The sequence below is a fragment of the Dicentrarchus labrax genome, unplaced genomic scaffold, assembly GCF_905237075.1.
Source record: "Dicentrarchus labrax unplaced genomic scaffold, dlabrax2021, whole genome shotgun sequence".
In the NCBI taxonomy this organism is placed as follows: domain Eukaryota; kingdom Metazoa; phylum Chordata; class Actinopteri; family Moronidae; genus Dicentrarchus; species Dicentrarchus labrax.
Window position 1 is genome coordinate 1,457,222 of NW_026136713.1, and position 26,194 is coordinate 1,483,415.

The 26,194-nt window shown below is 39.2% G+C and overlaps 1 long non-coding RNA gene across 2 annotated transcripts in view; it reads left to right on the top strand.

Moving 5' to 3' along the window:
* The window catches only part of LOC127375288 (uncharacterized), a 346,390-nt gene extending 329,489 nt beyond the window's left edge, over positions 1-16,901 (top strand). For both annotated transcript variants that reach the window (XR_007887359.1, XR_007887360.1), the window contains exon 3: positions 16,837-16,901. This is a non-coding gene — a long non-coding RNA (uncharacterized LOC127375288). The remainder of the gene's footprint in view (positions 1-16,836) is intronic.
* Positions 16,902-26,194: the final 9,293 nt, after the last annotated feature.

Below are 26,194 nucleotides of genomic sequence, written 5' to 3' on the forward strand. Positions count from 1 at the left end.
CTGCCAGACTAAAAAGTCTTTATGCAAAAAAAGTAAAATGGTAAATGGACCTGTACTTGTATAGCACCTTTCTTTTCTTCTGACCACTCAAAGCGCTTTTACATTACATGCCACATTCACCCTTTCACGCAGTGATGGCAAATCAAACAGCAACTAACTCATTCATACACACTCACACACCGATGCACAGCATCAGAAGCAATTTGGGGTTCAGTATCTTACTCAAGGATACTTCGACATGTGGAGGGAGGAGCCGGGGATTGAACCAACAACCTTCCGATTAGTGGACGACCCGCTCTGCCTCTGAGTCACAGCCGCCCATATGGGGAACAGATGAGCAGATACAGCAGATACAGGTTAGCTGCAGTGTCAAGCTAACAAGCAGCAAATAGTTCACTTAGACGAAACAGAAAAAAGAGTCGACTGTTTGAAGTTTCAGAAACAGCCTGTAGAAATGTCCTCCAGAGAAACTAAGAGTACTTTTTACTTTTACTATTTACATTTCAGACCCTGTACTTTGACTTAAGTAAACTGATATTAGTGTTATTATTATTATAAGTATTATTGTAGCTACGGTTACTGTTGTTGCTGTTGTCACTGCTCATTGTCCCCCATCGTTGCTGTTGTCATGTTCATCATCATCAGTCACTACTATTAGTGTAGTTGTTGCTACTGTTGTTGCTGTGCACCTGTCTGTCTGTCTGTCTGTCTGTCTGTCTGTCTGTCTGTCTGTCTCTCTCTATCTCTGTCTCTCTCTCTCTTTCTCTCTCTCACCCCAACTGGTCGAGACAGACGACCACCCACCTAGAGCCGAAGGATCTGTCCTTTTAACAGGCAGTTTTTCCTTGCCCTTGTCGCCAAGGTCTTGCTCATGGTGGTACTGTTGGGTCTCTGTAAATAATGTTATAAGGTGTTCGGTCTAGACCTGCTCTATTTGAAAAGTGTCCTGAGATAACTTCTGTTATGAATTGGAGCTATACAAATAAAATTGAATTGAACTGAATTGAATTAAAGAAGTTGAATAAGTACTTTTTAAGTTCTTGAGTAAAGAAAGTGTACTTTTGCCACCTCTGTCACAGATAGGAATAATGAATAGAACTATAAAAATAACACACAATTATCCTTTTAAAATGAGGCAGGTTACAGCATCCCGCCCTTATAATTTGTGTCTTTTCTCTGTTCTCTTTGCCTGTCCTCCCTGTTCCTCTCTGCGTATGTTAAATCCGGTTGACACAACCTCTCTCACAGCTTCCTCTCCAACAGGACAATTGCTGGAACACTGGGACAAAAAGGGGGAGCCTATTGTGGAGATGTTGCTCACCTCTTCTTCCTGCGTCAGTCCTTTCTGGTTTCTGTGCTTAAAAAGACAGGAGGATAATTTGCCTGAAGATTGGTTCCGATCTCTGTTTCCTTCTTTTTTCTACGAGCTGTATTCTGTAACATTTTCATGTAATGATCTTATTATTTTATCTTCATAAATGATGTAACAGGGCTGCAAACAAAATGGCTACCATCACAGCTAAAACTGATGGTAGCCGCAGTGGTTTTTAACATGAAGTGCTTTTATTGCCTAAACCAAACTACAGAGAGCAGGAAGGATGCAAACCTTAGATTGTGGTGTCACAGTCCTGCACTTTGTACACCCTCTATCCCACAGCAACTCTATCACATCACATTAATATAGTGTTCCATTCACTCAAAGAAACATTGTTTCTGAACCCAGGCAGTGGTTATATTTCCTCCAAATGTATTTGCAGTAGCAAATGAGTTGTATCTAAACATAATTCTCGGCGAAAGGGTTGCTGCCAACATTTGGAGGACATTTGTGACTGGCCTACGCTCCCTAGAGGAAGTTAAGAAGAAGTTATGATATGTGTTGCTATGTGAAGAATTTTGAAAATATGAACTCGAAAATATTTCCCAGCTAATATCGTATGCTTATTAATGTGAATGCTCATGTGTCTTAGTGGTTATTCCTAGAACCTTTGTTCAGGTATGGAAATATCAAGTATGACTGGCAGTTGTTCCAGCTTATCAGAGTCTGATTTAGTGGTTCTAGCTTGTTCATCCCACCTTACCTCCACCCAGGCTTCTTCCCTTTGCTCAAATTAAGATTTTATTGCTCCAGTTTGCCAAATAAACCCAAATGTATGCTTCAAACTATCCATTTAGATACCTCCTCTATATATGGGTTACAACATAGCACTACATACATGTTATGCAGTGTATAGGGGCAACAATAAGAGCCACCCACTGCTAGTCTCCAAAGCACAATCAATGCAATACTTTCTGGTTCTCTCTGAACATTCTTGCTGAACTGAAATGATAATATCTGATAATACTTTTATCATGTGTGAGATGCCCCTGAAACTGACCTTCGCAGATCTACATTTTCATCTTACTGTTACTTCAAGTGGGGTGATTTCTGAAAGCGAATAAAAGCAATATTCATCAAGCTCTATTTTCAGAGTTTTTGAAAAGTTGACCTTTTATAGCACTAGATTTCTCATTCAACAATGGCAGCGTGCCGTTTTTGGGTGTCAACAGCAATTGCTCTCATCATAAGTCACCATTAATATGTAAAAGTTAGAAAATTTGCTTCAAAGCTTTAATTTTCAGCCCAGGAAGACACACTTGTACATTCATGCCTGTACTTGCCTGCAGGACGCTCATTAATAATCATGCTCTTGCAGAAAGGAAAGCACACCAGTTATTTCATATAACTGGTGCAGCATCTGTCAACCTGATTGACCAGTACAGAATGAGAGGAAGTAAGAGGAGTCACAGGTTGGACAAAGTATTATTTAGTGTACACAGCTACTATCTTAAAATCAACTTTGAACAACCATGATGTTCCTTAACACAGTAACACGTCTTCTGACACGATTAAATTACAAGCAATGGTAAGAAATGATTGCTTTGTTTCACTCTTGATATTATGTTGCTAGATTCAAGAACAGAAACCAAAACTGTAAAAGAAAATGTCTTCAAATTGCAGATTTATCAAATGTCCATACTGGAAAGAACACAATTCTAAGCCATGGGTGTAAGGTTAGAGTATGGTATATGTTGAATTTTGAAAAGCCCTCTTGACCTTGACCTATCTGATCGTGTGATTTTTTTCTGGTATGTAGATGAAGACCTAAACCAGCTACTTGTCTCATTCATTGAACATCTAGCATTTCCTGTGTGTTAAAGCACCTCTGCTCTCCCTAACAATGTATATTTTTTATTTTCCTTTGCTTCAGGTGAGGTGATTCAAGGCAGACAGGAACAGGGAGGAATGGTAGTACGGCAACAGTGATGATCAGGCAGAAGGGAGAGGGAGTGCAGACATATTGTATACTGAGGCTTGTGAGGAAAAAGGTACAGATGTGGTTCACTGAGTGAAATGGGGACAGGTGACCGTCAGGGCATCTGGCTAAATGCTTACACTGAAGTGCTGTTTAATGGATATAATGTGTACCAACCGGCAACCTCTGTGGCTTCTAAATGAAGCCAACAGCAAAGTAAAAAAAACAGCAGTTCCTCTAACAGACACTTGAGGCTGGCTCTAGCAGTGAGTCAATCGCCAATGCCCAACTTTACAGCAGAAATAAACATGCTTACAGCCTGGTACAAAAACTGTTTTGGTCCCTATAGCTAATTTCCCCCGTTCATGACAACTGTACAGGGGGTGAATTTTATATTTAAGATTAAACTTATGCATTATTAAGGACATGGCCACTTTCAGTGACAGGTAGGGGGCAATTCAGATGATATCGTCTTAATTGTTTTGGCAAGTCTGACTGAATGGAGCTACCCATGATACTGAAAGGGGGATTTCATTCTGGCACGATAAATTTGCATTTACCTTTTGTTTTGTTGTGTATGATTGCATCCCCTATATGTCCACATGAGGAAAGGACAAAATGCAGTGGTAAAGTTATGTCAAGTTAAAGGAGGATGTTCAGGAGGATCTATTTTCAGAAATGGAACATAATATTCACAGGTATATTTTAATTAGTGTATAGTATTAGTGTATTGTTGACGGAGAATGAGCCATTTTTATCTACAGACGCCCAGGTCACCTTTCATGGAGGTCACGTTGAACCCCCATGTTTCTACAGTTGGCAGGATGGTGACGGCCAGTAACGACCACACTGAGCTTCACAACTTCAGAAACCTATGGCTGACGTCACTGTTAGGTGTGTATGTTTTGCATCTGCTGTCTTGTGCCCTGTTCTAGGCACCGCCCTCCCCTCCGACTGGTCAGGCACACCTGCAGTGGTTTAGCAATCGGGACCAGTGGGCCAAACCACCAGATAGAGTCGTGTGGTTCTCATTGCGTGTGTTACCGTTACTCCCTCAGTGAAGGGATAGTGTTATTCATATTTATTGGTTGGCTCAGTGGTTTGTTTAGTTTCAGTGGTTTTTTCACTAGTGTTGTTCGCAGTGAGCTGCAGCACTATTAACAACATGATCAATTTGGGAGGGACTAAGGTTATTATAGTTCTCTGTTATATTCAGACATGGCATTGAACACTGATGTCGTCATTCAAGCAGAGTTGGTTTCTCAGCGGGTGTGACGCTGAGTGGGGAAAAATCTGTTGGACACATGAACCTGTTGGTTCCGTGGGCTCCTGCTGTCTGGGCTATTCCTCCTTCGGACAGTCACCCAGCCTCCCTGTCTTCCCGGCTGTTCGGGAACCACCGGGTAACGGCTAGCAGAAGCTACACTGGGGCGGCCCGCACTGACTACTGGGGGCTGGCTAACTATTGCGGCTAAAGATTTCTCTGTGGTGCGGTGCCGTGCTTCTCATTCACTGAGCCTCACCTCCAGTGCAGTCAATAAACTAATTAAAAGGGGGGAAGGGAAAAAAAAAAATTTTAAAAAAAAAAAAAAAAATTAAAAAAATTAAATTTTTAATAAAAAAAAAAAAAAAAAAAAATTTTTTTTTTTTTAATAAAAAAAAAAAAAAAAAAAAAAAAAAAAAACACGCTGACTGACCACATGCACAGTGTAGAATGGTTCAAGATGTGCATTCCCACAGTAGTGGTGGTCAGAGCTGAACAGCCAGGAGCTGCCATGTTGGGCTCTGTCTGCGCTGAGAGAGAGACAGGGAGTCTGGTGGAGCTTTAACTTAACGTTATTGTTTGTCAGAACATCTTGTTAAGCTCTGAGTACAGCACAGTTATCAGAAGACCCTTGTGTTGTGTTCACTGCCACAGGGAGGGAATAAATCTCTTGTTCATGTACGTAATCTCTCCGCCAGTGCTTTTGAAGGCTTGCTAGTGCTAACAGAAGCTAATTATGAGAGGCACAAAAACTGGGACTACATTAAGCCAGTGTTTCTCTTTACTTGGCTTGGCAACTGCTATCAGGAAGGGTCAACAAGTGAAATATACATCACAGTTGAGGAATGGGCAAAGAATCTGGCTTTAACTTTCAAATCCAAGGAGACGTATACAAGCTTGTTTGGATCATGCCAACATACATGTTTAATATTCTAAACAAGAATCTATGTGATTATATGTACAGAGGAAAACAAGGTACACACTTCTGTGGATAAGTGGATGTGTTTGGCCCATTCTGTAATCTATCCATGTGTCTATTGATGAGAGGGACTAGCATAATTAATGAATAAAGCTTAGCGACTCTCTCAGGACTCACACAGTGCTCTCCTCAGTCTCTTACCCGTATATAAAAGCTGCTCCCCCCCGACACCTCATTGATCTCCACTCATCATATTGTTTAATGCAGGGCCAAGAAGTCCCTGTAGTTGAACTTTTTGAATGGGGGTGCTAATCAATACAACTCCTTTCCCGTCTCTCCTCCTCACCCTCAACCCTAAACCTTTTCTCCTGTGCCCTCCACCATCCCAAATCATGGACTCATCGATAAGCATCTACTGGGGGCTCCGAAATGTCTGCCAGTGTGGCTGCTTCGGGGGCCCGGCCTGATGGGACAGGGCCAGGATGAAATGCTCTCTTGCCAGGAGTAGTCAGGTATATTTAGCATTTAGCCATTAGCAACACTCATTGATTTGAACCTGGGAGGAGAGGGATAGAGGTGACAATATACTTCAGATTTTTTTCCACTTCACTTTCTTCCTTTTTTTCCATCTCTGGATGTATCATCATATTGCCTGCAGCTGCACTAAATCCTGTCGGCCGACTGTAATGACTGGAAAATGAAATGGAGGTCGAGGGTTGAGGCTGAGCTTGAGAACATTAAGCGGCTGATCGATACGGTGCTTGGATTTGCCTGGTCACATTAAGTAGCACATCTAATATGCCCTGTGCCCGTCGATGCTCGGCCCGTATCATTTAATTACGCTGTGATGTGTTACAAGCAACTCGCCTAATTCATTAACATTAAGGCGAGGCGGCATTCTCTCTGTTCTCTGTCTGCTAATCTTCCATGTTGATTATGCTGATATATAGTCCCCTTGGAAACATGATGTTAAATTAAAAAAAGGTCCACAATGCTATTGATCATCACAATTGATTAACAGGATGAAACAGACAGAAATAGAAACACGATATGCCATAGTTTGTGTAGTTTAAGAAGGCAGGATGCAATACGTTTGTCTGACTTCCTGGCATGGAAAAAAATCTTCCTTCCTTGCTGTTTTTTGATCTAGTGCCACAGTAAGTTCAAAGAAACACATACTTATCCTTCCCACTAAAGCCTGACTGAACCATGGGCTGGGCCCATATTATTGATTACATTATGATGGGTAGATAGTTGTGAACCAACTAATCCTTCAAACTAAACAACAAAGAACAGTTGTCATTCCTTAAAAATCATGGCCAAGGTTAAAAGTGGTAAATGGACTGTAGAACCTGCTACAATGGTTATGTTGCCAGCAGTAGGTTGCTACAGAAAACTTGCAACTCCACTCTGATTCATGGTCCACTCAGAAGTGGCTGAGTGAAATGCAACATCAGTGGTAAAATTCAGTATTACTGGTCAGGTCTGCTATTTGGCAAACATCAAGCAAATTGGCCCAGGACTAATTGCATTATTATAACAATGTAAAATTACTTCTGCCTTTTCACCAAACAGACAACAATTTGATTAATGACTAAATGACGAATACTGCAGTTTCTCTGTTGAGGGCAGTCTTGCGTTGGTGTATGTGTACAGCTACAAGACACTGAAGTACAGAAATACCAACCATATGCATACAATAATTTAGAAACAGTATTGCCTTTATGCACTTCTATCACCATAGAGCAAAAATGCATTTAATGTTTATAATACAGGCTTAAAAATCCAGTTTGTAGAATTTAGTGGCATCTAGCGCTGAAGTTGCAGATTGCAGCTAACTGTATACCACTGGTATCTAGAGCTAGTTTTTGGTTTGTCCATTTTGGGCTACTGTAGAAACATGGTGGTTCAACATGGCGGACTCCATGGAAGGTGATAAAAATGGCAAGGTAACAGTGTTTGTACAGTAAGGACAACATACCTATGAATATCATATTCCATTTCTGACAATAGATCTTCCTAAATGTTACACACTGGACCTTTAGCTGCGATGGAGTTTTATGGCCACTGTTGTTCAAACAGCTGAGATACTAAGAATAAAGTCAAAATATTTTCAGGGAAAAAAAGAGTTGTTATGCTATGAGAAATTACACACAAACTCATTTAAATTCTGAGTCCTCCTGTCTGTGACTGGTTGTGATGATGTTGAGGAAGCAGCATCTGGCCACAACAAACACATCCAATTCATTTCACTCATTACTGAGAGAGCCTGGCTATCGATTACCTGCTAACGAAGAATTTCTCCAGTCATAACAGCATCCATCTTCTGTGGTCACTCAGTGAAGCATCTACACTCTCTCTATCTCTCTCTCTCTCTGGTGTAGTTAGTATGATACTGATCAGGGTTTCTACTGCTCCTGGAATGCCAAGCAGAATATAGATCAAGTGGACATAATAATGTAAACACCTCTGTGGATTTGGTTTTAATCCAATGCACATTTGTGTGTGTGTGTGTGTGTGTGTGTGCACTTGCTGACGCACACGCAAAGAGCTATATTCGGCTTTTGCTTTATGCATGTATTTAAGCCACCAACCCAAAACTTCTTTCTATCTTTTTCAACTCTGATTTGTTGTTTTTTGTTAAGGCCCAGTGGATTCTTGTATATACAATTAGGAGCACTAGGAGGAGCCAGAGGAACCAGATTTTTTCACAGATTATCTGTCTCACGTACTACTGTCAGGATATAGTGGAAGTTTCAGCAAATGCTTCAATGTAAACCTTAGACTTAAACAATATATACTGTATACTGTACAAATACTGTATGTAACTTTGGTCCTGTAAGACACACCGTCTATCACACTATCCCTTGTCTGTTCAAAGATGGTCTCTGGTGTCAGATATAGGGTTGGGTATCGATACATGGTCCCAATATGGTACTGGTTCCAATACAACGGGTGTCTACCAGACCGAATCACAATGCACAATGATGTCGGCAGATTCAGTACCAGAGCTGTCTGGTGCAGACGGAAAAAGAGGCCTCACAGCATTACGTCAACTCTCTCTCTGCATGGCTCTGGCTGCAGGTAGCCTATTGTTAGCTAATAGCTGGCATAAACATGGTTAAAATGCCAAGCTAAATTGTCTAAAGTGTGGCTGTATTTCATGCCAACGGATTTCAACACTGGACAGGATGTCGAACAGATGTTTAAGCAGAGGGAGGCACTGTATTCTACTGTCAAGCACATCTGTATCTGTACATTTATATTGATATTATTAATTGTTTAATTTCAAGTTCAAATTTGCCTTAGCAATAAAATAAAGCGCTCTTTAATGTCGTTGACCGTCATTTTGCATTTTTTTGTTAAAGTATTAATTTGAACTTACTTAGCAAGGTGTTGGACACAATTGATATCCAACCCTAATCAGATGTGTCTTCCTTGATTGACTCCTGGTTGTTGACCTTTGACCTCCTCCCATTGGATACTGCAATTTTGCGTTCACTGACAGCTGACATATGTCATGTCATGATGATGTCATACACCACTACAGTCTCGCTCTCACAGGGGCACCTGTCCTTAGGGTGTACCGGCAGAGACCTTGAGGTGGTGTGTTAAGTGCTTAATCCCTATGATGTGAAGGCTAGATGTGATAACAGTCAGCCATCATCCAGTCTTTGTGCACATTGGCCCTGAATGAAGGACCTGCTGCACCTCCCTGTCTCTATCCTCCCCCTCACTGATAAGATTTTGTGCCCTGTGTAGGAGGCTTCTCGCCACTGATTTTTGATGTTATTAGTGGTGTTTAAAGTACAAATAAAAATACAGGTCTGTCTGAGTGTGTGTCTTCTACACTCTGATCTTTATGCAACCGTTGGCCTTCACATGAACTTCGACTTACAAGTCAGTCTCTCCCAGCTTTTGCTGCTAAAACTGGGTGGAAACAACAACAAAAAAAAAGAAAAGGGGAAAAGAAAATGAGCAAAAACCAATCCAAAGTTTTTAGGGCGGTGAAATGCAGAAGTTGTGTGCTTTCAAACACTGTTTGACATCATCAAATAATGTGGCTTGTGACAGCCATTTTCAATGCTTTACAAGCTAGCCTCGTACAGCGTAGCCCCATACCCTACACAGAAGGCTGACATGCACATCCCCAGAAATAAAACCACACAGCATGCCAATGCCAACAACTGTGATTGCTTTGCTTTGTGTGTGTGCGTTATCTGACAATGGGAGGCGACTTGTGCAAAACCCAGATGAGTTAATGCTGTTTGAGAATCCCTCTTCAAACAGTCATACACATTCTCAGACAAGCGACACTTTTCAAGCGGCGTTTTACATGCGGTGAGGGAAAAAGAAACAAGGGACTGATTGAGGAGAGAGACAAGGGAGAGTTTTAGTTTCACCACTATTTGAAAGAAAATCAACACAGTGGCACAGAAACCCCACCGCAACTAACTTTTTGGTGATGTTATTTGCGGAGCAAAGTATAAATGCTCACAACTGCGGAGGTCACTTGCGTAGGGTGTGGCGTATAGCAGCCTTTAGTTTGCTTGTTAAGAACTCTTAACTTACATAAAGTGACCAATGATGATGCATGACCGTAGTTTTGCCATGCTTAGATGTCATGGACTAGAACTGGAATTCGGTGTTGCAATGAAGAATCATGCCACCAGGGTGCCCGGCTAGGTCCGTGTATGTTTTGGTCATTGGATTTTCCTTTCAGAAACGGATATTAAAAAACAGAAAACGAGTGGTTATTTGATTTTCGTTTTAAAATACAAAAATTAAAATTGAAATACAAGGCGTTTTTCTTTTTCATGGTCAAAAAGGGATGAGTGAAATTAAAAAATTATTCGATTTTCATTTTCTATTTCATATAACAAAAAATAAAATCACTAGAAAACAGAAACAGAAAAAGGCCTGTTTTTTCATATTCTGAGACCGGATGTTGTCATTTACAGGACGGTGCTGTGTAGAAGAAACAGTAGGTTAGTAGACTGCGGTCAATCCAGCCGTGAGTCCGATCTCCGTGGTCAAATCAGCCGCACTTAAATTTAGAGTGTACAAGTATTCTCAGCATTATGGTAAATGCGGAGAAACAGCGTATTTACTTCTGGTGTTCAAAATAAAGGTATTTAGAACAGTAAGCTATAATTAAAATATGTTACATTAAAGTGTTTCATGCGCCCCTGATGAATAAAAAAACACTTTATATCAAGTATACTGCACCAGTGTGGAGAAATACCAAAATAAAAGCCTCATATTTATGCCTCCAGAGATTGCATATTTGACAATATTTGAGGTACTGTAAAAACATATTGCTCAGTGTTTCCTGGCTACTGATGGTATATTTGACTTTTACACATATGAGACTACAACCATACTTAATATCAAGCATTTTTATTGTACCAATTTGGAGAAATTCAACAATAAAGTCCATATTTGTACCTCCAAGTGGCATATTTTCTATATTTGAACTACTGTAAAAACACTTTGCTCAATAATACCTGGCTATGGGTGAAGCATTTTCATTATACTTCAATAATGATGCAGTAATCATGACAAAATTTCACACAAATGTTTAATAACATTTTATAAAAAAATTATAATATAAAGATTAAACACTAAACACAAAATCCTACACAATTCTAATTTGTTTACTTTTCACACAAAATGCAATTCCAGTCCACATTCTTCTTATTTTGCAGCTCTGCTGTGTCCATTTGTAGGCACTGTATGTGGAAGCACCTGCAACAGCTGTCACACTGAATCTGTAAAAGGGAAAAATAATTAGTTTTAACTTCAAAACACCATTGTACCTACTGTCTCTTCCTCATATATTATTTTTCTTTACAGACTCAGCGTGACAGCTGTTGCAGTTGGTTCCACATACAGGGGAACCACCTTTTATTCTTAAATTTCTCCACATTGGTGCAGTAGAAATGCTTGATATTAAGTATACTTGTAGTCTTAGATGTGTAGAAGTAAGATATACCATCCATAGCCAGGAATTATTGAGCAAGTGTTTTTACAGTAGCTCAAATATATGAAAATATGCCACTTGGAGGTACAAATATGGACTTTTATTGTTGAATTTCTCCAAATTGGTACAATAAAAATGCTTGATATTAAGTCTGCTTGTAGTCTCATATGTGTAAAAGTCAGTAGCCAGGAAACACTGAGCAATATGTTTTTACAGTACAAATTTTCACACAAATGTTTAATAACATATATATAATTATATATAATATAAACACTAAACACTAAACACAAAATCCTACACAATTCTAATTTGTTTACTTTTCACACAAAATGCAATGCCAGTCCACATTCTTCTTATTTTGCAGCTCTGCTGTGTCCATTTGTAGGTAAAAGGGAAAATAATTAGTTTTTACTTCAAAACACCATTGTACCTACTGTCTCTTCCTCACATATTATTTTTTATATTATTCAGTGTGACAGCTGTTGCAGGTGGTTCCACATACAGTTTACATTTTTACAGTAGCTCAAATATAAGAAAATATGGAATCTGGAAGTATAAATATGGGACTTTTATTCTTCAATTTCTCCACATTGGTACAGTAAAAATGCTTGATATTAAGTATACTTGTAGTCTTAGATGTGTAGAAGTCAAATATATCATCCATAGCCAGGAATTATTGAGCAAAGTGTTTTTACAGTAGCTCAAATATATGAAAACACCACTTGGAGGTACAAATATGGACTTTTATTGTTGAATTTCTCCAAATTGGTACAGTAAAAATGCTTGATATTAAGTATGGTTGTAGTCTCATATGTGTAAAAGTCAAATATACCATCAGTAGCCAGGAAACACTGAGCAATATGTTTTTACAGTTCCTCAAATATTGTCAAATATGCAATCTCTGGAGGCATAAATATCAGGCTTTTATTTTGGCATTTCTCCACACTGGTGCAGTATACTTGATATAAAGTGTTTTTTATTCATCAGGGGCACAACACTTTAATGTAACATATTTTATTTTAAATGTAGGTTCGAATTATAGCTTACTGTTCTAAATACCTTTATTTTGAAAACCGGAAGTAAATACGCTGTTTCTCCGCATTTACCATAATGCTGAGAATACTTGTACACTCGAAATTTAAATGCGGCTGATTTGACCACGGAGATCGGACTCACGGCTGGATTGACCGCAGTCTACTAACCTACTGTTTCTTCTACACAGCACCGTCCTGTAAATGACAACATCCGGTCTCAGAATATGAAAAACAGGCCTTTTTTCTGTTTCTGTTTTCTAGTGATTTTATTTTTTGTTATATGAAATAGAAAATGAAAATCGAATATTTTTTTAATTTTGCTCATCCCTTTCTGACCATGAAAAAGAAAAACGCCTTGTATTTCAATTTTAATTTTTGTATTTTAAAACGAAAATCAAATAACCACTGTTTTCTGTTTTTTAATACCCGTTTCTGAAAGGAAAATCCAATGACCAAAACATACACGGACCCCGGCTAGCTCACCTGGTGGAGCTGGTGTCCCATGTACCTGCCGCAGCGGCCCAGGGTTCGAGTCTGTTCTGCGGACCTTTCCTGCATGTCGTTACCCCTCTCTCTCCCCCTTTCCTGTCACTCTTCAGCTGTCACTATCCATTAAAAAGGCAATAAAAAGACTACCAGAAACTACCTCCCACGTTTGTGTTTTGTGCAGCACATTCACACAGATGAAAGTCTCTATTTTACTCGAATTTACAGACAACATCCCGTAGTCAGTGTGCTAATGAATCTACCGCTGATGTGCGATTAACATGTAAATATGCACATCTCTTTCAATTTAAAGATACACTTATGGTTTCTGCTGCTGTGTCATGCTGCAGGTATTAAATAGTAAAAGGAAAGAATCTGAGAACATCAGTACTGATGTTTCATCCCAGATACATACTAAACAGCATTATTGTAAGAATTATAAGAATTATAATAAAATAGGTTTCAGACGTCCCTAAGTCAGATTCATAGCTGTATTTTGATTGACATTCAATAGATATAATATATATTATAAATGTAATACGATAGAAAAGTAAAATAAGCTCAATACATGAGAGTTGGATCGTGATGTTCGAGAGCTCTGTGTGTGCACACCTGAAGTTAACTGAAGCTTTGCAAACTGTGGTGTTTGTGTTCTCTGTAGTTTTCATTAAGGACTGATCTCTGTGCTGAAAGCTAGAGCAAAGCCTGAAACACCAGTGACAGCTGCAGAGACTTTACTACTCTTATAATACATCCATGATCTGTATGTGTATTTTTAAGTGTAGCACCATATTTCTTCCACTGCCACGCATTACGTTCGGCTCTGTTACATTAAAACACCAGTTTGATACCTTGCAAAAATTAAAATAAAAAATACAACCCCAAATCACAGAGATGCAGATTTCAGCAGGACTAATTTTATCACAACCAAACTTGCTAGGTAATTTGTAGTGGAAGTTTTCTGTTTTTTGCGCAGGATTAACACCCTAGTCTATTCCAAACTACTGCTGCCATTCACATCCAAAGTCCAAATCAGACTTTTGATGAGACCTAATTAATGACAGTAACAGTATAGACAGTCCCTTAAGTTACCTTAATGACTAATGCCGGTGGTTTTGTAGGTACAAAGGCCCCGGGGATTTGGGATGGAAGGATGGAGAGAGGGACTTTATTAAACTGATGAAGGAGCTTGACAGTAAATCCAATTGAGCTCCACGGCCCAGCCAGAATTATTGGTTTTCTGCTTCCTTGCTGGCATTATCTGGGTGTGCTCAGCACCCAGGGAGCCATTTGGGTGGTTGGGAAAAATAAATCCTAGATAGCGGTAGGCATTATGGGGCAATAATGCTTAAACACGTCTATTCCTTCCTTTTCATTAATAGAATAGTGTCCCAGCTCAGTCATACACACTGACAGACGTTTTTTGGAACAGAGACCCCCCCACTTCCCTCCCCTTTTTCTCCTCCATTGTCGCAGTAAAAGGCTTTAGCTGTGATTAATGAATGTATTCTGAAGTGACTGGAACTCGCCTCTAGCTAACTGGGGCTCTTTAGTTAAGCTCTCTCAGATAACCTTCACTTCTCTCAGAAATATGCTGGGGCAGATCTATCACCATTGCCACCCCTTACTCTATTATGTGATGAGATTGTACAGAGCCACTTCTAAATAGCCAAGCTGTTATTGTTATGCCGTTGGAATAGCAGAAATTGCAGGGTGCAGGTGGGAGCTGGCATTTACCTCCATGTGGCTGCTCGTTTAAAACTCAATGAAAGAGGAAAAGTGCTGAGTAAAGTGTTAAGTGGAGGAGCGAACATCTGTGATGCTATTTTTCTGCCTTTAGTAGTGTAGTGTGTGTGTGTGTGTGTGTGTGTATGCGTGTGCATACCTGTTTTGTTTCTGCAATGTTCCGTAGTACTTTTATGTTGGCGTGATTGCTTGGAACATTGTCAGTGCTGTACGTCATGTAGTCAACAGTTTTAATGATACTACTGGTCTGTCCTTAATTATGTTAAGACAATACCTGAATCCCCATGATGTGTTATGTATTTGGTATCTATTTGGAACTAGAGTGCTGTAATGGCCTACTTAGAAGCAATGGTTTTCTATGAGAAAATACAGTTATAGCAGTTTAGCAGTTTACCATGGTTCACATATTAGTTTAGTGCAGTGGTTCTCAAACTGTGGGTCATAGAGCCATTGCAGGGGGTATGGATGACAAGAGGAAAAGTACTGGGTGAAATTAAGTTGAAGAAATGCATAGGGAAAATAAAGAGTTTGTTAACCTTTGTTTCACTAAAATTCACCTTGGATCCTTTTTTATTAGTTCAGTCAGGACCACTTTTGTCAAAAGAACTTTTATACCAAAGCAGAATGTTACATTTGGCGGTATGGCTCTGTTCTGGGACCTCCCTGCCCTTCCATGGGCATACATGGAAAAGTTTAAGACAAGGAGAGCAGCAGCAGAGACCCCCCAGGGTACAGAACAGAGCAAGCATCAATGGCAATCAGAAAATGACATTAATTAATTAGATACAACATAAAAGGAGGAACTGGGTGGAGGTGGGTTGCAGAGGAAGCAGCAAAGATAGGCAGGCTAAAGCAGCTTAAAGAAGGCGCCCTGAATGATATTTGCCAATCGGATGCTTGAGGGAATCAGCTGAGCTGTCACCTGACTGTATATAGTTTCCCAATAGGAAGCTTAGGAGGAATTAGCTGAGCCATCAGCTGATGTGTGTTTACGATTAGCTGTGATCAGCTGATGTAGCTGGAATTGAGAGCTGAGCCTGACTTCGTGGCCTGCCTGAACTAACGCTATGCTTAATTTGGTTACCCTAACGAAGAATTGTGGGGTGGTGGAGCGCAAACCTTTTCAGTTTCTCAAGGGGGAAACACACCAGAAAATGTTCGAGAACCACTGGTTCAGTGTGTTAGCATGATAACTAATTAGCTCTAAAAATAAAGTGCCGCTGCAGCTGATGGGAATTAATTTTGCAAGTATTTGATCCTAAACTAATGTATTGGGCAAAAATACTGACCTAATTATGGCACTAGATGAAAATTCTGAGGATCAGCAGAGTTATTTCAATTCATCCTTATGGGAACATAAATGCATGTACCAAATTTAATGGCAATCCATTCAGTAGTTGCCATGTGTGAAAGTCAGGGGATCACCAAGTCCGTCAATAAGGTCAGAAGGATTTATTTGTGTGGAAACCATGAATGCCCCAGACATTGATTAACTGATCATCTAACCAAACAACAGACTGAAAGTTATTACAACCCATTGTGAGGGGAACAGGAACGTACTTAGCTAATTCCACGGCAACCCATTCAATAGCTGTGGAAACATTGTACTCAAAACAATAAAAGTCAGCCTTGTAGTTTGGGTTAAGTCAGGAAAAGCAAAGTCAGTATTTCAGATATTCATGGGAACCATGAATGCCCCAGGTGTTCAGCCATGAGTGTGCTAAATTTTCTGCTAATCCATCCAGTAGTTTCTGATACTCCAGTTTGGACCAAAGTGGTAGACAGACCACCAATTCAATTCAGTTCAATTACATTTTTTTTGTATAGCCCCAATTCATAACAAAAGTTATCTCAGGAAACTTTTCAAATAGTCCGATAGACCGAACTCCTTATAACATTATTTACAGAGACCCAACAGTACCACCATGAGCAAGCACTTGGCGACAAGGGCAAGGAAAAACTGCCTGTTAAAAGGCAGAAACCTAGGACAGATCCTTCGGCTCTAGGTGGGTGGTCGTCTGCCTCGACCAGTTGGGGTGAGAGAGAGAGAGAAAGAGAGACAGACAGACCGACAGACAGACAGACAGACAGACAGACAGACAGACAGACAGGTGCACAGCAACAACAGTATTGGCAATGGCAGTCAAGCAGGAAAATGGCAGGAGGCTCCACCAGGATCGATAAGAACCTGCGAGACAAGAAAGAACAAGAACTCCGGGGAAGAAGTGAAGTTAGTAACATGCATTAATGGAACATGAATGGGTGCAGAAAGAGAGAGAGGAAGAGAGGAGCTCAGTGCACCATGGGAAATCCCCCGATAGTCTAGGCCTATAGCAGCGTAACTAAGGGATGGTTCAGGACTCACCTGATCCAGTCCTAACTATAAGCTTTATCAAAGAGGAATGTCTTAAGCCTACTCTTAAATGTGGAGAGGGTGTCTGCCTCCCGAACCACAACTGGAAGCTGGTTCCACAGGAGAGGAGCTTGGTAACTGAAGGCTCTGGCTCCTGTTCTACTTTTAGAGATTATAGGAACCACAAGTAGCCCAGCATTCAGAGAACATAGTGTTCTAGTGGGGGTACTAATAGGGTACTATGAGCTCTTTAAGACATGAAGGGGCCTGACCATGAAGAGCTTTGTAGGTGAGGAGGAGGATTTTAAATTCTATTCTAAATTTTACAGGGAGCCAGTGCAGAGAAGCTAGTACAGGAGAGACGTGATCTCTTTTTCTAGTTCCTGTCAGTACTCGTGCTGCAGCGTTTTGAATTAATTGGAGCGTCTTAATGGACTTATTGGGGCAACCTGATAATAAAGAGTTGCAGTAATCCAGCCTTGAAGTAACAAATGCATGGATTAGTTTTTCTGCATCAGTCTCTGATAGGATGTGTCTAATTTTAGTAATATTACGTAAATGAAAGAAGGCAGTCCTGGAGGTTTGCTTTATGTGGGATTTAAATGACAAATCCTGATCAAAGATAACTCCAAGATTCCTGACAGTGGTGCTAGAGGCCAAGGTAATGCCATCTCGAGTAACTATATCTTTAGACAGTGAGTCTCTAAGGTTTTTGGGGCCAAGAACAAGAATTTCGTTTAACATCAGAAAATTGTGGCTCATCCAGGACTTTATGTCCTTAAGACATGTTTGTAATTTAGATAATTGATTAATTTCATCGGGCTTGATTGATAGATATAACTGCATATCATCTGCATAACAATGAAAGTTAATGGAGTGATTTCTAATAATGTTGCCTAAAGGGAGCATATATAAAGTAAATAGTATTGGTCCAAGTACAGAACCTTGTGGAACTCCATGACTAACTGTAGTATTTATTGAAGATTCATCGTTAACATGTACAAACTGCAAACGATCTGATAAATATGACTTAAACCAGCTTAGTGCGGTTCCTTTAATGCCAATTTGATGCTCAAGTCTCTGTAAAAGAATATTATGGCCAATGGTGTCAAATGCAGCACTAAGATCTAATAATACAAGTACAGAGACAAGTCCATTGTCTGAAGCAATCAAAAGGTCATTATTAACTTTAACCAGAGCTGTCTCTGTGCTATGATGGACTCTAAGTCCTGACTGAAAATCCTCAAATAAACTATTGTTGTGCAAAAAGTCACACAACTCTTTGGCGACTACTCCAGAATCGGAAGGGGAGGTTAGAGATTGGTCTATAGTTGGCTAAAACCCCTGGGTCAAGAGTGGGCTTTTTAAGAAGGGGTTTAATTACAGCTACTTTAAAGGACTGTGGTACATATCCTGATAATAAAGAAAGATTAATCATATCCAGTAAAGAAGTGCCAATTAAGGGTACAAGTTCTTTAAGCAGCCTAGTTGGGATTGGGTCTAACAGACAGGTTGATGGCTTTGATGTAGAAATTATTGAAGTTAAATGATGAAGATCGATAACAGAAAAACAGTCTAAATATATATCTGAGTTTACATAAGTTAAAGTCCCTGAACTTGGAGAGCCACTGATAACTGTTGATGGCAGTTGGTGATTTATTTTCTCTCTAATAGTAATAATTTTATTATAAAAGAAGCTCATGAAGTCATTGCTACTTAAGTTTATGGGGATATGTGGCTCAATAGAGCTGTGACTCTCTGTCAGCCTGGCTACAGTGCTGAAGAGGAACCTAGGGTTATTCTTATTTTCTTCTATTAGTGCTGAGTAATAGGCTCCTCTGGCATTACGGAGGGCCTTTCTATAAATTTTAAGATTATCTTGCCAAATTGAGCGATATTCTGATAATTTGGAAGAGTGCCATTTCCTTTCAGATTTCCTAGTTTTTTGCTTTAACTGGCGGGTTTGGTGGTTGTACCACGGTGCTAGTCTCCTATGTTTTAAGAATTTCCTTTTACAGGAGCGATAGAGTCTAATGTTCTTCGTAGTGAGCCAGCAGCACTATCAACAAGATTATCAATTTCGGAGGGACTAAAGTTGTTATAGGACTCTGTTATATTCAGACATTGCATTGAATTAAACACTGAAGGAATCTCCTCCTTAAATTTAGCTACAGCACTGTCAGATAGACATCTGCTGTAGGAAGTTTTGCCTGAAGGCTTGTAATCTAGTAATAGGAATTCAAAAGTTATTAAATAATGGTCAGATAGGAAAGGATTATGTGGGAAGACTATTAAATGTTCAATATCAATGCCATACGATAGAACAAGGTCAAGAGTGTGATTAAAACAATGAGTTGGTTTATTTACACTCTGACAGAAGCCAATTGAGTCTATTAATGATATAAATGCGTTACTAAGGCTGTCATTGTTAACATCCACATTAATATTAAAATCACCTACAATAATTACTTTATCTGATTTAAGACTAAACTTGATAAAAACTCAGATATAAAATCAGAGTATGGTCCAGGAGCGCGGTACACTATAACAAATAGAACTGGCTGCAGTGTTTTCCAGTTTGGGTGAGAAAGACTAAGAAGAAGGCTTTCAAATGAATTATAATTTAGTTTAGGTTTAGGGTCCATTAAAACGCTCAAATCATATATGGCTGCTACTCCACCTCCTCGGCCAGTGCCTCGAGGAATGTGAGTATTAATATGACTGGGGGGGTGGATTCATTTAGGCTAACATACTCCTCGTGGGACAACCAGGTCTCAGTAAGACAAAGTAAATCAATATCATAATCTGATATTAATTCATTCACTAAAACAGCTTTAGAGGACAGAGACCTGATATTTAACAGTCCACATTTCATTCTCTTATTTTGTGCTACTGAGGAGTTGGTTTTAATTTTTATTATATTTTTATGTTGATCTCCTCTTGTTTGTATTTCTTTAAATAATTTAGGTGGTCGGGGGACAGACACAGTCTCTATGGGGTTTTGGGTGGGTGACTGTTCTAATGGAAGCGCAGAGAAGTGTGTAAGACAGCAGCTCTGCTTCCTGGTCCTAACTCTGGACTGTCAGGTTTTAGAGACAAACTTCGCCATATTTCTAGATAAGAGAGCCGCTCCATCCAAAGTGGGATGGATGCCGTCTCTCCTAATCAGACCAGGTTTTCCCCAAAAAGGCTTCCAGTTATCAATGAAGCCCACATCGTTTGCTGGACACCACCTCGACAGCCAGCGGTGGAATGACGACATGTGGCTATACATGTCATCACTGGTCACATTGGGCAGGGGTCCAGAGAAAACTACGGAGTCTGACATTGTTTTAGCATAATTACACACCGACTCCACATTAATCTTAGTGACCTCCGATTGGTGTAATCGGGTGTCATTACCGCCGACGTGAATAACAGTCTTATTAAATTTACATTTATCTTTAGCCAGCAGTTTTAAATAGGATTCAATGTCGCCCGCTCTGGCCCCAGGGATACATTTAACTATGGCGGCTGACTTCGCCAACTTCACGTTTCTGACTATGGAGCTGCCAATAACCAGAGTTGGTTCCTCAGCGGGTGTGTCGCTGAGTGGGGAAAAACTATTGGAAACCAATCATTGCTTAAGTTATATTTTTGGCTTGATGGTAACTCTAGAAGCAAGCTAAATCATTAGGACTCCTTTTCAGGCAACCATGAATTTCCATAACAAATTACATTGGAATCCAGCTAAATGTTGATGCAGATCTGTTTTATCTAGATTGGAGCACTTGGCAGAAGGTCAGTCAATAGGAACCATTCTCTGGAAAGAATGAACAAAGTGTTGGATGGATGGATTGACCAGATAACTAAACAACAGACTGAAAAACATTACTATCCTTATGCCAGAGGCAAAACTTAACCCAACAGAGTGAATCAGTACTGCAACGCAGAGCTAGGCTCTGTAGCTAACACCCGCAGCTACACTTAAACAGAACTGTAACCATGGAGAAGTCTGTAGGTAGCATCTGTCCCATTTTCTGTGCTATGTGAGGCAAATGACAAGTCTGGTAGATGCCATCACAACGCCTGTGTCATTTCTGACAAAGGCTGTTGAGAAAATGCCAAAATCTGTGAAGGTAACATTTTCACCCTTTGTTTAGCCTACAGGCAAAATCCAGAATTATTTGTATTAATCCTGAAAAATCACATCCCTGTTTGCTTATGTCTTAGATACCTGCTGCATTTGTTTCTACAGTGATGTAATTAGTCTTAACCCTGTGATTTGCAATCCACATTAAAATGTAATGGGCTCTTCCTTTATCCATGCTACACCCTTCCACATTTCCAAGTTTCATGAAAATTGGATCAGTAAGGACATTGGATCTTTTTCTGATACAAAGAGCAAATACAGTGCAGACTTCTCGCCGTTTACTTTGGTCCCCATCTTAGTTTAGCGTTTTAACACACTAATAGCTTAATAAGATGTAAAAATGAAGACCTAAAAGTAGGCTAGGCTAGGTTTGAGACAATAATTTTGAAGATGGTTAAAAGATAAAAATGATATACATATAGTTGCATTTTAAGTTAGTTAATTTTAGACAAAAACACAAATTGCACCAAAAACATTATGAACCTTCACTGACCAATCATAAAACCGATGGTAATCTGACAAAAAAAGCATAAATCAAAGAGGAATTTATGATATAAAAGGTATGTTTGCAGATCTTGAGGAGTAGCCTACTACTGCATATGTAAAAAAGGTTGTAGCACATATTTTATATATATAGTTTTTTTTATTTTTTACTATATACTTTTTTTTATATACTCTAGTGTCAGTTAAGTGATGTCACTTGAGTCTGTGTCACCTGGGACTGAAGACTATAAGTTTGAAAATAAAAATAACCTGGCGGTGTTAGAAATTATTATTCTTTTCTACTATTAGTTATGGTAGAAAACAGCTGTGTGGCGTTAAAGAACAGTGTAGGCCTTTTTTTTCCCCATACAGAAAATGTATCAGGAATCGATAAAGAACCGAAAAGCAGAATTAATAATGGCACTATTATCAATAAAATCGTATCAATTCCCATTCCTATATCCCACACCCGATGACAAATTATTAGTTTTCAAATCTTTAATACCCTCTTAACTTGTAAAATGTTGTCACAGAGTTCTGCCCCCTAGTACCCCTCCCTTGGAGCTGACTCTGCCACTATGAGATGTTTTTGAAAGTTGTGAAAAAAAGCCAGTAAGTTCCAAACAGTGCTGTAGTCAAGACCACCTTTGGGACATGGGTGGCTGTGGCTCACAGGTTTGAGCAGGTCGTCCACTAATCGAAAGGTTGTTGGTTCAATACCCGGCTCCATCCCGGGGATCGATACATGCCATAGTACCCTTGAGCTACTGAGACCTAAATTGCTCATGATGTTGTGCATCAGTGTGTAAATGTGAATGAATGAATTAGTTTCTGTTCGATGGCGATCACTGTGTGTAGATGTGGTACTTAGTGTAAAAGTGCTTTGAGTAGTTGAAGACTAGAAAGGCGCTGTACAGGTCCATTTATCATTTACTTTTAGTAAATTAGTCCAAGAGGTTCAAGCCCAAATGAGAGAGAGAGACCGAGACAGAAAAATGCAGTTGGCAATGAGATACATTTTGGCAGCCAGGCATACGATTGCAAGTGACAATGACTGGTACCATGGTTACCATGGTTACCATGTGGCCAACTGCATGCGGCTATGGCTCAGGAGGTCCACAAAATGGAAGGTTGTTGGTTCAATCCCCGGCATGTCTTAGTATCCTTGAGCAACATATTGAACCCCAAACTTCTCCTGGTGCTGTGCATCAGTGTATGAATGTGGAATGTAGTGTAAAAAGCACTTTGAGTGGTCAGAAGACTAGAAAGGCGCAATACAAGTGCAGTACAGTCCATTTGTCAAAGTCAGTGCTCATTCTAGACACAATTTTGAATTAAAACAATACCTTTTTTCTGAACAAGCATGGTTAATCAGTGGTTTTGTTTTGAAGGAGGAATTTACTATTAACATATATTGCTGGACTCTGGCAAGACCGACTATAATATTTGGTGAGACCAATGGACAAGTCCAAAACAAGTGCAAATATCAATGTATATCAAAGTCCAAGATAAGACAACATTTACGATTTACATCACTGGTTCCTAGTGTGATTCCGGACTATATATTGGTTGGTTTCAGGAAAATTTCAATGAACAGATAAAAGACATGGATCATCTAATGACTGTATTGAACCACATAATAACCATCTGGTTAAAACGTACAAATCAAAGAAAAACTATATGCTTAATGGGAGATTGGGGAGGTTTGCTTTGAGTCAGTGCTGTCACTGTAACATCCATGGCTAATTCAGTCTCTAAACAGCTGAGCCTCTTCAGACTACACACACAGCTCACCAAATTACTGAGCAATGGGGTGTGAAAAACAGATACGTTTGAAAGTTTCTTTCACATCGTCTGCGTCTCTCACAAGCTGAGCCACCCAGCTTTTCTCCCTGGCAGAACAAAAGCAGACCAACGCCTTCGTCTCCTTCAATGTGCTCAAGCTGCTGGGCGAGAGACTGACAGACAGACAGACAGTCTGGCAGTGCGTCTCTTTAAGAGGAGAAGAAGTTCATTACTCCAACTCAAACCCAGCCGTCAATCAGCCCAGGGATTAGCTACTTCGCTGGGGTCCCACATCCCCTGGAAGGATTTCAGGAGTATCATTTCCACATCTGGAGCACATCTGTCTGTCGGGCAACAACACAGAGAGCACCTTTTGTTTATTATACTCCCCTGCTCATCAGTGCTGGGAGCAAGAGATGACTTCCAGTTTGCCCCACTTTCAGCCTTTTATTGCAATCAAACTGTGTGCCACCATCAATAAAGGGGAGCTCATTTATTGAAACAGACATGGATAGAAACATGAGAAATTACATAACAAGCTGAAATATTGCAAAGGTACTTACATTTTGACTGCCGTGTTGTGGCACCAGCTCTACCAGGTGAGCTATCCAGACACTGTTTTTGTGTTCACTGTTTGGGTTCATTGTACAGTTTATCTGTTGTTCTCCACTGTTATTGTTATGCATTGAGTATAATATGAGATATCCATAAAATAAGTCACTACACAAAAGGGGTCCACCACTGCTCTAGACGGCACTTTGTGTTTTATCTACCATAGGGGCATCCAAAAGAGCTCATTTTTTTTAATCATGAGGATACCTCATTACAACAGTCAAACAATATGAAAGTGTAAAATCAGCAGTGTACTTCAGTCATTAAGACAACTGGCAGCAAAGTTGTCACTTTTTACGTGCTGCTGTTGCTGCTTTTGAACTTTATTTTTCCCATGCTGGAGAGGCTGACTGAACCCGGTCCAAACCTTCCTGCCACAACAGATCAATACAGACAAATCACTACACAAAATATTTCAGGAAACCATGTGGAAAGCTTGCACTGCTCACATTCATTTAAACCAAAGAAAATTGCAGGTGGCAGCGACCAGGAGAGGTGTGTAACATGACATAAGAAATACACCACAAATACACCTAGAGCCATGTGGAGGTGGGAGAGGGGGCTGTTTCAATCTGGCAGACATTGGCTGAGATTGTTTTGTCAAAATAACTACACTGGAATGGCAGCGGATGGTCTCTGACAGAGCCAGAGCCATACAGTGGATATTAAAGATAAGAGGCTGCATTCTGAGTTCTATATTGGATTTAGAAGATGTCACTGATGAGATAATTTATTATGGGCTTTGATTTGTTTAATCTCGTGATAATTTTTAACTTTAAGCCACATCACCAAATAGCCAGAACATATATATATAAATATTTTTTTAATTGATTGTTTATAGGACCTATTAATAAAAGAGATAAATAAATAAGTTTACATATCTGGCAATGCTAAATGCTTATTTTACAAAGAAAGACAGATATTGTTCATTGCATTTGGAAAAATTGAATTGGTTTGGTTCTTTTTTTCAAACAACAATTTCCCCTTGTACTAGGAAAAACAGTTTCAAAAACAAAAAACAGGTCAATTAGCACACACACACACACACACACACACCGGTTTATATATATCATCAGTAAGTACTGGCCATCTTGTGGTACCAAGTCCACAAACAAACAGTATGATGAGAACTGTTCTGTATAGAGCTTCTTCTGTGTGGAATATGTTCTCTGTCAACATCAGACAAATCAAAGGTAGATATTCTTTCAAAAAGTCACTTGAAAAAATCTTACATAGGTTATTTTTACTTTTGGTGTTGTGTGTTTGTGACAATTTTTGTTTTTGTTTACATTGTATGTAACTTTGTTAATTGTTTTTTTCATATTTAGAATCATTTCATTATTCACTATCTAGCTTGTTTTCTGTTAAGTGCTTTTATTGTTATTGTTTTTGTGTGGACTCCAGGAAGACTAGTGACCACTTTATGGAAGCTAATGGGGATCCAATTTAAGAATAAAGAATTAGTCTGAATTTATCAATAACATAAATATTATGATAGCCAATCAATTGTTTTAGTGAAAATCAATGAAAAAAAGACAATTCTTAGCAAGAGAGCCATTGCAATAACCAAGTGATGAGAGCAGGTTATAATCAAAACACAAAAATATCTTTATTTACACTCTAAATATGTCTTAAAAATCTTTAGTTTAATTAAATCATCAAAACTGTATAAATGGTATTGTGGTAGGCATGAATGCAGATTGCATTATGAAATGAAATACAATGATAATTGAGGAATTTACAGATAAATTACCTTTAAAAAGGTCCAGTGTGTAACATTTAGGAGGATCTATTGTCAGAAATGCAATATAATATTCATAGGTATGTTTTCATTAGTGTAAAGGCACCTGAATAGAAACATTGTTTTTTAAAAAAAAAAAAAAAAAAAAAAAAAAAAAAAAAAAAAAAAAAACCTGGTCACCCAGAACAGGCAAACACTGGCTCTAATAGGGTTGTTATTTTCAGCTGTTTCACCTTGGAAGGGGGGAGGTTGTAACCTTGAACTGCAGAGGTAAATACTATAAAACCCCCACACAAAAAAAAAAAAAAAAAAAAAAAATTTTCCAAAAAAAAAAAACAAAAAAAAACCCCAAAAAATAAAAAA